The sequence below is a fragment of the Schistocerca serialis genome, unplaced genomic scaffold (assembly GCF_023864345.2).
Source record: "Schistocerca serialis cubense isolate TAMUIC-IGC-003099 unplaced genomic scaffold, iqSchSeri2.2 HiC_scaffold_1343, whole genome shotgun sequence".
Classification (NCBI taxonomy): Eukaryota; Metazoa; Arthropoda; class Insecta; order Orthoptera; family Acrididae; genus Schistocerca; species Schistocerca serialis.
In genome coordinates, this window is record NW_026047562.1 from 3,546,214 (window position 1) to 3,560,768 (window position 14,555).

Consider the following 14,555-nt stretch of genomic DNA (forward strand, 5'->3'; position numbering starts at 1 on the left):
ATGACGTGACATGACAGTCTGTTGACAACTTGTGTTAATTCCGCCGTTTGTAGTGCATTGTGGAATGTTTTGACGTGACGTGATGTACTTGACGGCCAACGTGAACTCACCTTAAGCAAACAGCGTCGTCCCGAGATCGTGTCACGGTTCCAGCTCAATGTTGACAGCATGCGCAGCACGCACTGCTCACTCCACAGATTTTTCTTCTCTCTGGCTTTGACCGACGTCATGTTTGAGTCGCAGACGCTACTTAGAGGTGACATCTGAAGGCAACGAGGCCTATTCCTAAAAAACGAATGTACCACAGAAAAAAAGATAATGCACACAAATACTATAAAATTGCATTGTAGCTCATGCAATTAATTACATAGCCACCAGTTACATCGCAAAGGAATTGAGATAACAAGAAAGCAGGTAACAACAGAAAAAAAGCATACATGCATCAAATAAATTATCACAGTTTACGCGAGCAAGTGAAAGAACCATATGCCGCCTTAATAAAATCCACTAGAATATCACTGGCAGTAAACTCGTAATATTGTGGAATAGCGGTAATACTTAATAACAGGGACTGAATCTAAGGGGATATCGCGAAAAAGTGGGAGTTCTTGGCGGGTACAAACTAAAATCTAACGCAACAACCGCGAAATGAGATAAATAGTAGCGTGCAGGAGACGTATCGATACAGATTTCAGTCAGAAAAATACAAGGGAATTTTAAAATGCTTTCAAAGAAGTAATAACAGCGAACAAGCAGGTGGGCCTTCACTTCAGATATTCAACAGCCAAACTGATTATCAACAACAAACACAACTCTGTATTATAAGCAAAATACTTCAAAATCTTGTAAACTGCGAGGAACCAACACAACCACTAATTTCGAGACAGCCTCGAAAGGAAAACCCACCTTCAGAGCCACTATACCGCATTAGACTGAACAATACGGCCGGCCGAGGTGGCCGAGCGGTTCTCGGTGCTTCAGTCTGCAACCGCGCCACCGCTACGGTCGCAGGTTCGAATCCTGCCTCGGGCGTGGATGTGTGTGATGCCCTTAGGTTAGTTAGGCTTAAGTAGTTCTAAGTTCTAGGGGACTGATGACCTTAGAAGTTAAGTCCCATAGTGCTCAGAGCCATTTGAACCATTTGAACAATACGCTGGGCAGCCAGAAAACAACAGGGTGCCAGAAGAAGACGGGATATTGGCTGATATGTGAAAACTAGGAGGGAGTGGGCAGCTGAAACCTTTTACGAGATCACGAGATACTGCTGGGAGGGAGGAGAAATACCGGATGACTGGAAGCAAGCCACAATCCATCCGCCACGTAAGAAGGGAGACAGGACGGGCACACACATTTACCCAGCTCCATACTGAGGCCTCTGCTGAGTAACACAGAAGACCAAGCAGAGGACACAACTGGCGAGTACCAAGCGGGATTGAGGGAAAGTAGTTTTTGCACGGGCCAAATTCTTAACTTGAAAACAGTCCCCACGATCACAAAAATGCAGAACCTGAACACAGTCGTTACATTCGCTGATTTAAAAAAAGCCAACGATTCTGTAGACAGACACTGGAACAAGCAGGTGTTGACAGAACCATTCAAACAGGCACTTACAGACACAACTTCTAAAGTTAAATTTCTAGGTGAACTTTCTGAATGCTTCACAATTACAACAGGAGTCCAGCAGGGCCGTGGGCTCTCGCAGATTCCCTACAGTGTGATCTCAGACAAGGTCATGAGAGAGAGGTAAAGAACTACAAGAGAAAAACATCGAAGGAATCCATGTAGAACAAGAAAGACCAAGATCTGACGTGGCATATGTTGTTTCCGCTGACGAAATTGCAATGATTTCTAATGAGAAAATAGATGCAAAGGTAATGATAGAAACACTGTACAAAATTGTAGCTAAAACCGGACTACAAGTATCAAAGGCAGAAATGCAATATATTGAACGTATACACAATAGAGAAAAGTATTTACGAACACACATCAAAAAAGTTGATAAGTTTAAGTACCTGGGAGAAGAATACAATGAAATGGGGTAGATAAAACCACAAATAAAGATAGATCGAGGAAAATGGAATTAGGAAACAAACGCACCCAAAACCGATATAATAAAACATCAGCATCATTCCAGGCAAAAATTAAACACTACTTTACAGTACTTAAACCGGATGCACTGTGGGGATTTGAGTGCCTAACACTGAGAACAAGAGGTGGACAAGAAGAGCTGCAAAAGCAGAAAAGCTTCAGGGCCTCAAAAGAACAAAACTAACAACCTGACGAAGAGGAGAAATGAAGAGCTGTGCAGAACCACAGAAAAAAATCACAGACACAATAAGGAAGAGAGATTAAAGTTTTACACTCATATTTACAGAATGAGTGACAACAGGCTAAAGAATACCATTTTTAATTTCATTTCCAAACTAGAAAACACCACGAGATGGCGGGAAGAGACAAGAAATGATTTGAGGAAACGAAACGTCACAGAAGACACCAGATAGGACAGGGAAAATTTCAGGCTACTGATCAATAATGGAATATTTCTCATCCGTCAACAAAACTCACAGCCTACGAGGTGTGATGTCAAATGAACAGATAACCAATGCATAAAGAAGTTCTGAGAAGAAGAAAAATAATGCCCCATTGCCTTAGGTTCTAAGCAGTCTATAAATTGCCAAATTCGGTAATAAAAAAATAGGAAACTTAAGGACGAGATAAGGAGGAAATAAAGAAAAATCCACACACAATTCCTAAAAGAAAAAGCACTACAAAGGCAACGAAAATTCAACGGAAAAGTGACAAATGTTGGAATTGGTGACTAGAATTGAGTTATACATTTCAATTCTGGATATCGAGTCCTAGGTTCATTATTTTCTGCAGTAGGTTCGTGCAGTTCCTTATTACAGGATTACTATTGTTGGTGTTGCCTTCTGTACTACTGCGGCAAATAAGAAATCTTGGAATCGAAAAATAAACTTGACCTAAATAGCTCAAGTACAGAGACGAAAACAAAAAACAATATTAAAAGTAGCAACGATACACACTTAATGAAATGTCAGCAAAATTTACGAACCGTTGATTGGAGCACTATAATTGAACTATATAGCTGTCGTCTTACGTTCTTCCATAACCTCGCCTCATAACTCGTTCCATTTTCAGAAAAATACAGCAAAATATTTGTGATAATCAAGATTATAGATATGGTTGATTGCTAATAGTTCCATTCGCACAATTTTAAGTTGTCCTCTTAGATTGCTGCGGAACCTCGCGTCCCGAAATCATGCCTTATTGAGAAAAACATAGCCAAATACTTTACGAGAACCAATGTTACAAATGCGATTGCTGCTCGGTCGATTCACTAGCAGAAAATTAAGCTCTGCCATTAGGTTACTGGCTAACCACATTCGCGAAAATCGTGACATATTTACCATAAACAGCATGGTTTGCGTCGTTACAAAGACGACAACAGATAACACTTAATGACAGGACAGTTCCATCTTTCGCACTGTAAACCCATGACGTCACACACGACGTCACTTTTGAAAGCTGACGCGTGGAACAGGACACTAGAATTGAACCAAAACAGTACTTACTGCCTGAAATTCATCTATAATGCTGCAGAAATGTTTGTAAAAATAAATTATCTCTTACGATTGATCTATGGAGGACGTGTGTTTCAAGAAACAGCGACGATGTACATATGTACATACCTTGTCGAGCGTTATCCAAATGAGCGAATGAAGAAACCACTTGGCGTGACAGCTTTGTAGGAGCGTTTATAATTTGCAGACTCCCGATCTTCATGTAATTGAAAGATACATACAATTACTGTTTCTGCTACACAAACTGCCTTACACAGTTTAGAATCAACAATCATCTCGACTAGTTTGCAAAAATATATTACTCTAAATATAAGTTCTGTGTCGCAGATCTCCACATTTATTAAACATACAAGAATCGACAATTAATGTTATGAATCAGCATCGGTGCGCGTGCTTTGGCAGAAACCAGACGCTGGTTGGTGTCTCACCAGATGTCTTACTGCTGCCGCTGCTTCGTACTGTTGCCGCGTTTCTCTGTTTTTTAAGGATTATCTGGGAATTTGGACAGGAACAGTCGTCTTGCTCGCCTTTCCACTCCGCTCAAACCGTTGCTAGGCTACGGCATGGGCCAAGAGGAGAGGCATGTATTGTTGACAACTGCGACACGTCACGATTTGTCTTGTTTACTATAAAAGAGTAAAGGTCATTGTCGAAGGGGCCTTACTCCAAATTTTGATAAAATGAGTTACGAAAGGCAACATATCATATAGACATAGATACATATTTTTACGTGAAATGGGCTTTGCGACTCAGTCAGAGTGACGTCATTTACAAAAGGCCTTACTCCTGGAGTAGCGCCCTTTCAATGGTGAGCATATTCGCATGCCATCTACCGAGTACTTAATGTACTATATCTTACGGTTCGCCTTTCGTAGCTTAATAGTTGTTATTTCTGAACATGTGTTGTGAAATGTAAAACGAATTCAAGTATTGAGTTGGAACATAGTGAAAATACAAAGAACAGAAAAAAAGACAGACCTAATGTTGGAAGTTATCAACATAATGTTATAAAAATAGCAATAGTGAACTGTCTTGAATGTACTATCCATTTGAACCATGTTTCTTTGTGCATTTTGAACATAGTACTTTATGGTCACGTGTTGTTGCTTCCAAGCACGTAGAAGGATTGCACAATGATACATTCGAAGCTTTATTTCCAGGAGGGTCTGTTGTTTTTAATTTTCATAATATTTGCACTGGACAATTAGCTGTTAACAGGAAAAAACATAGACATTCAACATTTGCTTGATCGATGATAATGAACGATGAATCCATTTTATAAACTTTGATTAGAGTTATACAACTGAGAAAATGAACGGGTAAAAACAAGAAACAATTTAAAACACTACTAAAACGTAACTTGACTATGGATATGAGTTACTTATTCAAGAAAAGGACGTTACTCCAAGATTTTGGACTCATTATGGATTGCAAATCTTAATAACTGCAATAATGGCAAACTATCCATTTCGTCCTGTTCTTTAAACAGTGGAGACCCCGTCGTGTTACATTCAACATACTCACTGGCAGAATGTTTTCGTTCGCTCCTGAAAACTTACGATTTTGTAGTAATGCCTTTTCATGGTGTAAGTAGGCTGTTTATGTTTTCTTATTGGCAACGTTACGTAGCGCTCAATATGAAAATCACTGGCTGTGCTGTGTGCAGTCTGTCGCTAGTTTGCATTGTTGTCTGCCATTGTAGTGTTGGGCAGCGGCAGCTGGATGCGAACAGCGCGTAGCGTTGCGCAGTTGGAGGTGAGCCGCCAGCAGTGGTGGATGTGGGGAGAGAGATGGCGGAGATTTATAATTTGTCATGAACTGATATATATATTATGACATGTGATGAGATTAAGGTAAATACATTGTTTGTTCTCTATTAATATCTTTCATTTGCTAACTATCCCTATCAGTAGTTAGTGCCTTTAGTAGTTTGAATCTTTTATTTAGCTGGCAGTAGTGGCGCTTGCTGTATTGCAGTAGTGGGAGAAACGAAGATTATTGTGAGGTAAGTGATTTAGTGATTTGTGAAAGGTATAGTTTAATGTTAGTCAGGGCCATTATTTTGTAGGGAATTTTGAAAGTCAGATTGCGTTGCGCTAACAAAATATTGTGTGTCAGGTTAAGCACAGTCTTGTATAAATTGTTCAAAGGGGACGTTTCATATGTCGACCCTTAGCCGAGGATACCTCACTGGAATCTTCTGATTTTTTTCTTGTAGTTTGTGTAATTAGTGTAGATTTTGTTTATTGCTAGCGCGTAATTATAGAGAGAATTTCCTTTGTAGTTGTAGTTTTTCATTGTTGTACAGTAAAACAGTTGTGGCATGCATGTAGATTTGCAGCAAGTTTTTCGCAGCTGCGCTTGCAATTAACTAAATATTATTTTCAGTGCTATGTTAATGTGTTCTCTTATTTTTGATCTTCAAATTGTGTTTTTCTGTGTTGTCGTGTGAAATACTGGGACAATTATGGCGTGTGAAAAACGTAATACTAGGCTCCAAAGTAAACTGAGAAATGACAGTGAAAATGAAAGCAGTGTGTTAGCGCCACCGAGTAATGAATTAACTGATGTTCAAAGTAGTAATTTGGTAACTGTTCATAGGGAAATGGAGCAGGCGGCAAACAATGGCGTGGACAGTGAAACAATTAGTGAAGAGGGACGCATTATCGATCGATCGGTCGGCAACAGCTTGCCTCAGGAATCGGGAATGACAGGACACAATTTTGCGAATACTGTAGACTCAGGTTTTGGGTTCTCGCCGTTTTCTCAAATAAGTCAAGACACATTTTCTGCATGTCAAAATGTCAATGTTGCCGGTGCAAATTCACTGCCGAAAAGCACTGAGGAACATGTTTCAGACACCAGCGCATTATTATTACAGTTAATGCAACAAATGGGACAAAAGCTACAAAAGTTAGACACAACACTTGAACAAAATCAGAGACAAACACAGCAAAAGCTTGAAAAGTTAGACACAATGGAACAACACCAGAGACAAACACAGCAACAGTTAGACACAGTGGAACAAAATCTCAAAAAGTTAGACACAATGGAACAAAATCTTCAAAAGTTAGACACCACACTTGAACAAACACGTGAAGATTTAACTAGTGAGTTACATAACATTGAATCGAAATGTCAAAAAGTCTGTAATGACGTAAAATCACAAATTTGTGAGCATTTCCAACCTATTTTTTCGCGGCATGAAAATGCATTACAGAATCATGAAGCAGCCATAAAAGAACTGCAAACTATTTTTCATGAAAATCACAACACCTTGCAAGCTAAAATTGACTCAGTTGCATCTACCGATTCGGTTACGCAACTTGCAATAACTCAGGAAAACTTAAAGGACACAGTAGATTCGATTTCAACACAAATGGACATTCTGAAAGTTGGTTCAGAAAAACACACTGAGGAAATGTGTTCACTATCGGAGAAAGTAGCCGAACTTTCGGATCAGGTCACTAACTTATCTACAAAAGTAGATGATGATCTGAATGACACAAGACCTGTAGCCTTCACTGACACTGAAGAGTGCGAACAAATTAGGAAATTCAAACAAAATCAGAATCAGATTAATACGCAACACCAAAGAGAAATCCGGGAAGTACAAGATCAGCTGACACAGTTAATACAAGGATTACGTATTTCAGAGGATACTCGCGCCCCAATACGGGAAGAGGGACACAGAAATACGGAACAGCCACAAAATAATAACACAGGGCATTTCGGAAGTTATGAAAGAAATTGGCAATGTGCACCGAATTTTGAGATGGAACGGCCGACACGACCTAACAATGACCGATATGCGACTCGACGACATGATGATTTTGACTATAAGCTGTTCATTACTACACGTAAATTCAAAACATTTAAGAATTCAGACAACGACATTCATCCACAAGCATGGCTCCATCAATTCTCTCATTGTTTTCCTCCCAACTGGTCATTGGAGCACAGATTAGAATTTATGTGTGGCTACTTGGAGAATGAACCAGCTGTAAGAATGCGATCGGTAATTCACGATTGCCACAGTGAAGGAGAATTTTACCATGCCTTCCTCTCAGCATATTGGTCTCAAGCCACACAAGACCGCGTAAAACATGGCATCATAATGATGAAACATTTCGAACAATCTGAATTCTCCAGTCTTGTGAAATATTTTGAAGACATGTTGCATAAGAATCAGTATCTTTCAAACCCATACAGCCCCTCAGAACTCATCCGCATTTGCTTAATCAAACTGCCTGAACATTTACGACATATTATTTTGGCAGGACGTTGCAAAGATGACATTGAAGCATTTCAGGGTCTGTTACAAGAATTGGAAATTGACACTGACAATCGGGGAACGCGGAAACAGGAGCACAACAATTACAGGTCACATCTGTCACAATTCCACGATGAAAGAAATAATAACTGGACACGACAAGGCTATTCTCACAACACATATCGTGACCAAAACAGACACCACCCGTATGACAACCGTTGGCAGAGTAGTAATAATTACAGGGAAAGATCACCTCTCCGTGGTAATGACTATCACAGAGACAATCAGAGAAACAGACAATATGGGAACCAAAACAATTATTATCAAGGGAGACAGAATAACTTTAGACGCAACGGTCCAGCGCGCAGTTACGATTCAGGGAGAAATTCTCCACCACTTAACCGACAAGAAAGAAACTACAGGAGCTATCGACATGACGACAGACGATGTGATCGTAACGACAGACCTGAATTGCATCAGAACTGGCGGGATTTAAACAGGGCAGGGCCCTCTCGAGGAGGTGAATTTGAAGAAGTTAGGTCTCCTAATCCCAATAACGACGCGCGCCAACAAAGAAACAGAGAATGACTCACACCGCAGGCAGCCGCGTGCGCCGGCTGGCTCAGAGAAAAATAACATTGACGCTAACCTTGAGCAAAATTCCAGTATTCTTTACGGACGAATACCGCATGATAATTGCATTCAAGTTGAAATTCTGCGTACTAGGAAGAGTAAAGGTTTACACCATATTTCACACGTAAAACCGTTTATTGAAAGATAATCTGCTTTTTAACTTTGTCTTTGCCATAAAAAGTTTCACTTCACGTTACTAGTATGCTTTAGAAACTGTTACCATGCAACAATGTTTGAAGTTCAATATCCAGCCAAGAACCAAGAGAAATTATTTAAACAGAAATTACGAATGCATTGTTATAGTGAACAGACGACACAGTGTTGTATTTGTACGTTCTTGCTTGCTAGTTGCACGATTACGTAACGACTATCAGGCTTACATACATAGAACATGTACTGGTACTGCTCATGAGATTTTAATGCAATATTTTGGTTTACTTGAAAATACATTCCGGATTTAAAGTACTTTCTGAGAGATACCAGATGACACAGAGGTTAGTTTATGTGACAGCTACACGATTTTTATCACGACGCTACTAATGAGTGACAATTTACAATGTTGCTTTTGCAGTGTATCTGTTTTATATCTGCACAGTTTTCTGAATTCTTCTAGGAAGAAAAACATGTTTTAGTAGTAACTTTTGTGGTATAGCAACAATGAGACAGCCTTTTTCGTGGCATAACAATACGTTACTGTACAGTACTTTCCTCATCACGGCAATAAGCGTAATAACTAAGATATCTATACGCAAAGCATTTCACTTTTGTGTTTCATGAGGTAAGTACATTGACTTTAGCAGAACCTTGCTTACAGAGGACGATAACTACGACAGTTCCACAGAATTATCTTACAGCAAGACGCGCATTTAGCGCTACAGGACACGCATTTGAGTGATTAATCTTATACTTAAAACACTTATTTTCAAAGATTTTTTAATTACAAAGAAAGTTTTCCGTGATACATTTCATTCCATTGCTGTAATTTGTAACACCTGAGGGTATAATTACATTTATCCTCAGGGGGGTACACGCCTACTTTGTGTACCATGTGTGTGGCAACCACAAGGAACCCTAGCTAATATGGTATTTGCTTATACAACTTTACACATCGGTACCATATTTCTCTAACACACAAATTACACAGCTATCTGATTATTTAACTGAGAGAGACAAACATTTATTTTACTACATCAGTGACACATGTTTACGCAATTATACAGTTGGATAACTTCACACTTATGAAACTGTATTTTGTCTGTACTTTGTGAAATGTTCATATTTTTCGGAACCATTGTGATACTATGGGAGCTTTGAATGATGTATTTGGTATGAGATCATGATTTTTAAGGTACGTTTGAGGCGGATGACACTTTTGACATGAGCAGAGAATTTTTTTAATTATTGGAGGAAGTTACGACGATTTTGAGATTTGACTGAGGTGTTATGATGTTATTTTTACGACGACGATGTGTATTATGCTGCTGAGGTATGTTTATGATTAATAGGCTGAGGCTATATGAGTTATTTGAATATGCTTCATATTTATAATGACGAAATATTGACGAGTGTCGATGGATACGTATATGTGTAATAAGGTAAGGAGTAATGAATAGTGGGTAGGGACTCTTGACTTGTGAAAAAGGATGTTGGAAACCAAGAATCGTACTTTAAGAGTTATGAAATGAGTGAATGTATCACAATGCTGGCGAAAATTTTTTGGACACTGTTATATTTATAGGGTTTTGTTTCTACAGATTTGCGACGCTAATTCTTGACCTGTGAAATATTTTTATATGAGACTACCACGGTAGTGCTGTCGTAAATATTTCCGTATGAAAGTTAAGTGACCACCTGCACGTAATGCGTCGCGGGCACCCAGCTGTGTCAGACGCCTGGAGAAAAAGCCATTATTGCGAGCCCTTTTCAGCGGCACAGGTAAAAAAAAAAAGGGGACGCCATTAACCACATATGATTTTTGTAATGCGTTGTGGGCACACAGCTGTGTCAAACACCTGGAGAACAAGCCATTAGGGTGTGCCTTTCATCGCTAATGCGACACCCTCGTTACTTGAAAACATATGATTACTCGCACTTTGTGCTAATTACTGAAATGCTTATGAATTGATGGGAAATATTCGTACATCTGCACACCTGATTACGACAAGCGTCTTTCTACGAGAGTTGAGAGCTACTAACTTATGAAATGTCACATGACTACTGAATGATATTTTTATGCTTTGCTTTTCATAGTTGCTTATTTCATTTGATATCTGGTTTCCAGCTGTGTTGCAGCATTGCTTTTATAAAATAAAATGCATTTGCTAATGGGAACACTTTCTGTCAACAGATCTATTAAATAATTATTTTATGATCCACATTCTTTAAAAAAGGAGCACTTGGAAAGGAAAGAACAATAAGAAGGGACTAATACCAGTAGCTGCATCTATAATTTTCTTTTCAAGTACATGGTAATATTTCTTTTTACAATCAGTTGTTGTGGTGCACCACTTTAATTACATAGACATTAAGATGTGATTATACATTTCCCTTATCTGCATTGTTGTTTTTACTGTAATATTTTTTCTGCTTGAGCTATGTCATGTTTAGATATAAGTTATTGCATTTGCTGTTGCTGTTTGCCAGGCATAGTGCTACTAAATTTCACATTACATTACTCTGCTAAGCCAATTTTACTACTCATTGATTTTTCATGTTGCTGCACATTGGCTCATATTAGTTGTAATTTTGCATTTTGTCTGTAAATTAGATTTACTGCTGCTTGCTTTGCACTCTGCATTTTTTTGGTCATTGCTGTTTGTGTTACATGTTTTGTGCTGCTGCATTGCCTCGTTCCTTAGTTTAGCATCTGAGCTCAGTAGATTTAAGTTAGCTTAAGAGGGGGTAGCCTCTAAGAGAATGAGTTACGATGAATTGGAAGAAATGCATTGAGAAAACAGGTTTAGGTAGGATTTTCTTGGAAATAAATGTTGAGGTAAGAAATGTGTGAACATATAAATACAGAAAGCATGCTTAGATAGAATTTTTTGGGTGGAAACAAAGGATGAAATAAGAGGAAAGATATATGAAGTTTTGGGTTGGACTGCAGTACCAAATGTTACACTGAATAGAATACAGAAAGCAGGTATAGATAGGACTTTTTGGGAATAATGACGAATGAAGGGAGATCTCCGAGAAATAATGCAAAATACTGCAGTACAACAAACCCTGTCCTTTCCTTTTGTGTTATCCCACTATATGTTTGTGTACCCTTGTGTATTTGTTTTCTTCCTGTCTCTGTGTACAGTTTCATAGAATTTTTTTCTCTTTTAATATTAAGCTACATTCACTATGATGAGGAATACTGTTATCCTCAAATACAATTGGCATTAATAATGTGTTATTTACTTTGTAAAGATGTTTAGACATTGTTTATTGTTTTGTTTTAATGCTCATGTGTAAAGTTGATGTTTCAATAATTATTCTGATCTATGTATGTACTTATGTCATAATTCCTGTAACACTGATGTATATGTCTATATCTATTCTTTTGTAAAGCCTGTACTACAAATGGTATCTGTATTGTTATGTTCTTTAATGATGTATTTTGTACCTTTGTTATTGTATTCTTATGTTATAAAATTGTAATTGTCACCAGTTCATGACATTATTAACTTGTTAGTTACATTTCATTGCACACGTTTCTGTTGGTCATAGTATATGGACAATATGTGAGAAGTAGGGACTGATAGTGTTTGCATGTGTGTTAATGATTCAGCAAGGGACTGGATAACAGCATTGCTGGTTCTAAGAACAATTTCAAAAACTTTGTGAGTGCACAAGTGGTGGTTTATGGACTTGCTATATTGTCCGCAAGACTCTTCGATGGTGATTGTGCACCTGCACAGTCGCAACAGATCGCAACAGATGGCTGCTGGCCATCTCTACAAGGACTACAGTGGGTCTACATCTTTGATGATCCATCAATACCAATATCTCTACAAGGACTGCAGTGGGTCTGCACCTCTGGTGGCCTACCAATACCATTATCTCTTCAAGGACTACAGTGGGTCTACATCTTTGATGATCCATCAATACCAATATCTCTACAAGGACTGCAGTGGGTCTGCACCTCTGGTGGCCCACCAATACCATTATCTCTACAAGGACAACAGTAGGTCTACATCTTTGATGACCCACCAACGCCATTATTTCTACAAGGACTGCAGTGGGTCTGCACCTCTGGTGGCCCACCAATACCACAATCTCTACCAGGACTACAGTGGGTCTGCTCTGTGATGACCTAACTACCAATATTCTTCCAAACTTCGAATGACTCTGCTGTGGGTTTGCTCTGTTGTGGCCCATTACCTGTCAGCATGTCGAGAGTCAGCACTGTCTTTCCATTGGAAGGACAACACTACTTCTTCAAGACTGCATGGAAATCCACTACTTCCGTGTGCATTTTCTTTTACTGCTCAGACTTTGAGACAAACACTGCTATTCTCCTGTTATGTACGATTAGGACTGTCTTTAGGGACTGTGAGAAAATTTGAGCTTTTGACCAACGTTGTATCAATAAGTGTGTGCATTTTATATCTTTGTTACTGTAATTGTGAAAAATTTTTGTCAAATCTGTATTGGCCAGTGCCCAACACCATTTGTAAAAAATTTTTGTGGGGAGCATGGGGGCTATGTAAGTAGGCTGTTTATGTTTTCTTATTGGCAACGTTACGTAGCGCTCAATATGAAAATCACTGGCTGTGCTGTGTGCAGTCTGTCGCTAGTTTGCATTGTTGTCTGCCATTGTAGTGTTGGGCAGCGGCAGCTGGATGCGAACAGCGCGTAGCGTTGCGCAGTTGGAGGTGAGCCGCCAGCAGTGGTGGATGTGGGGAGAGAGATGGCGGAGATTTATAATTTGTCATGAACTGATATATATATTATGACATGTGATGAGATTAAGGTAAATACATTGTTTGTTCTCTATTAATATCTTTCATTTGCTAACTATCCCTATCAGTAGTTAGTGCCTTTAGTAGTTTGAATCTTTTATTTAGCTGGCAGTAGTGGCGCTTGCTGTATTGCAGTAGTGGGAGAAACGAAGATTATTGTGAGGTAAGTGATTTAGTGATTTGTGAAAGGTATAGTTTAATGTTAGTCAGGGCCATTATTTTGTAGGGAATTTTGAAAGTCAGATTGCGTTGCGCTAACAAAATATTGTGTGTCAGGTTAAGCACAGTCTTGTATAAATTGTTTAAAGGGGACTTTCAATGGATAAAAACACTGAAATCGCTCGGTCAAGGCGAATCCTTCACCACGTTCAAGTTATGGAAGTCGGTTATGCATTTCTGGTTTGTTGCACACGCCTAGGCTGAGGAGCAAGTCTGTACGGTGATGGAACGAGTCTCTACATCAAACTAACGTCTGAAACCTTAAGAACAGATAAAATTCCCACGAATAGTACCCAGATGTGAAACCGCTAATTAGTTAACAATACAACACATGAATTTGCTTAATTTTTATACAAGGAGTCACGTCAGTGTACAAGGAGTGAGTCATGAAAGTTCTTCAGATTAGACTTGAAAGTGCGTGAATTCCTGCTGAGATTTGTTTACTCTTGCGGTAGTTTACTGAAAATGGAGAATACTGCACGCCCGAGTCAAGGAGATGCGGTCGAAATGCAGGGTGGATTTCTGTCCTGTATCAGCTGAGTCAAAGCTGCTCATCCTCGGGGAAAAACCACGCGTTGTTAACAACAGACGAAGTGGAAATATACATTTAGAGGGCCGCGTCGGAGCTCCCAGACTCTCGAACAGGGGTCAAATGGTTCAAATGGCTCTGAGCACTATGGGACTTAACTGCTGAGGTCATCAGTCCCCTAGAACTTAGAACTACTTAAACCTAACTAACCTAAGGACATCACACACATCCATGCCCGAGGCAGGATTCGAACCTGCGACCGAAGCGGTCGCGCGGTTCCAGACTGTAGCGCCTAGAACCGCTCGGCCACCCGGCCGGTGAACAGGGGTCGACCACAGTTTCGTGAACTT

At 39.4% G+C, this 14,555-nt stretch overlaps 1 protein-coding gene across 1 annotated transcript in view; it reads right to left on the reverse strand.

Moving 5' to 3' along the window:
• Window positions 1-14,555, reverse strand: part of LOC126439769 (ankyrin-1-like) — a 434,210-nt gene that overhangs the window by 245,256 nt on the left and 174,399 nt on the right. The gene's annotated exons all lie outside the window — the stretch shown is intronic.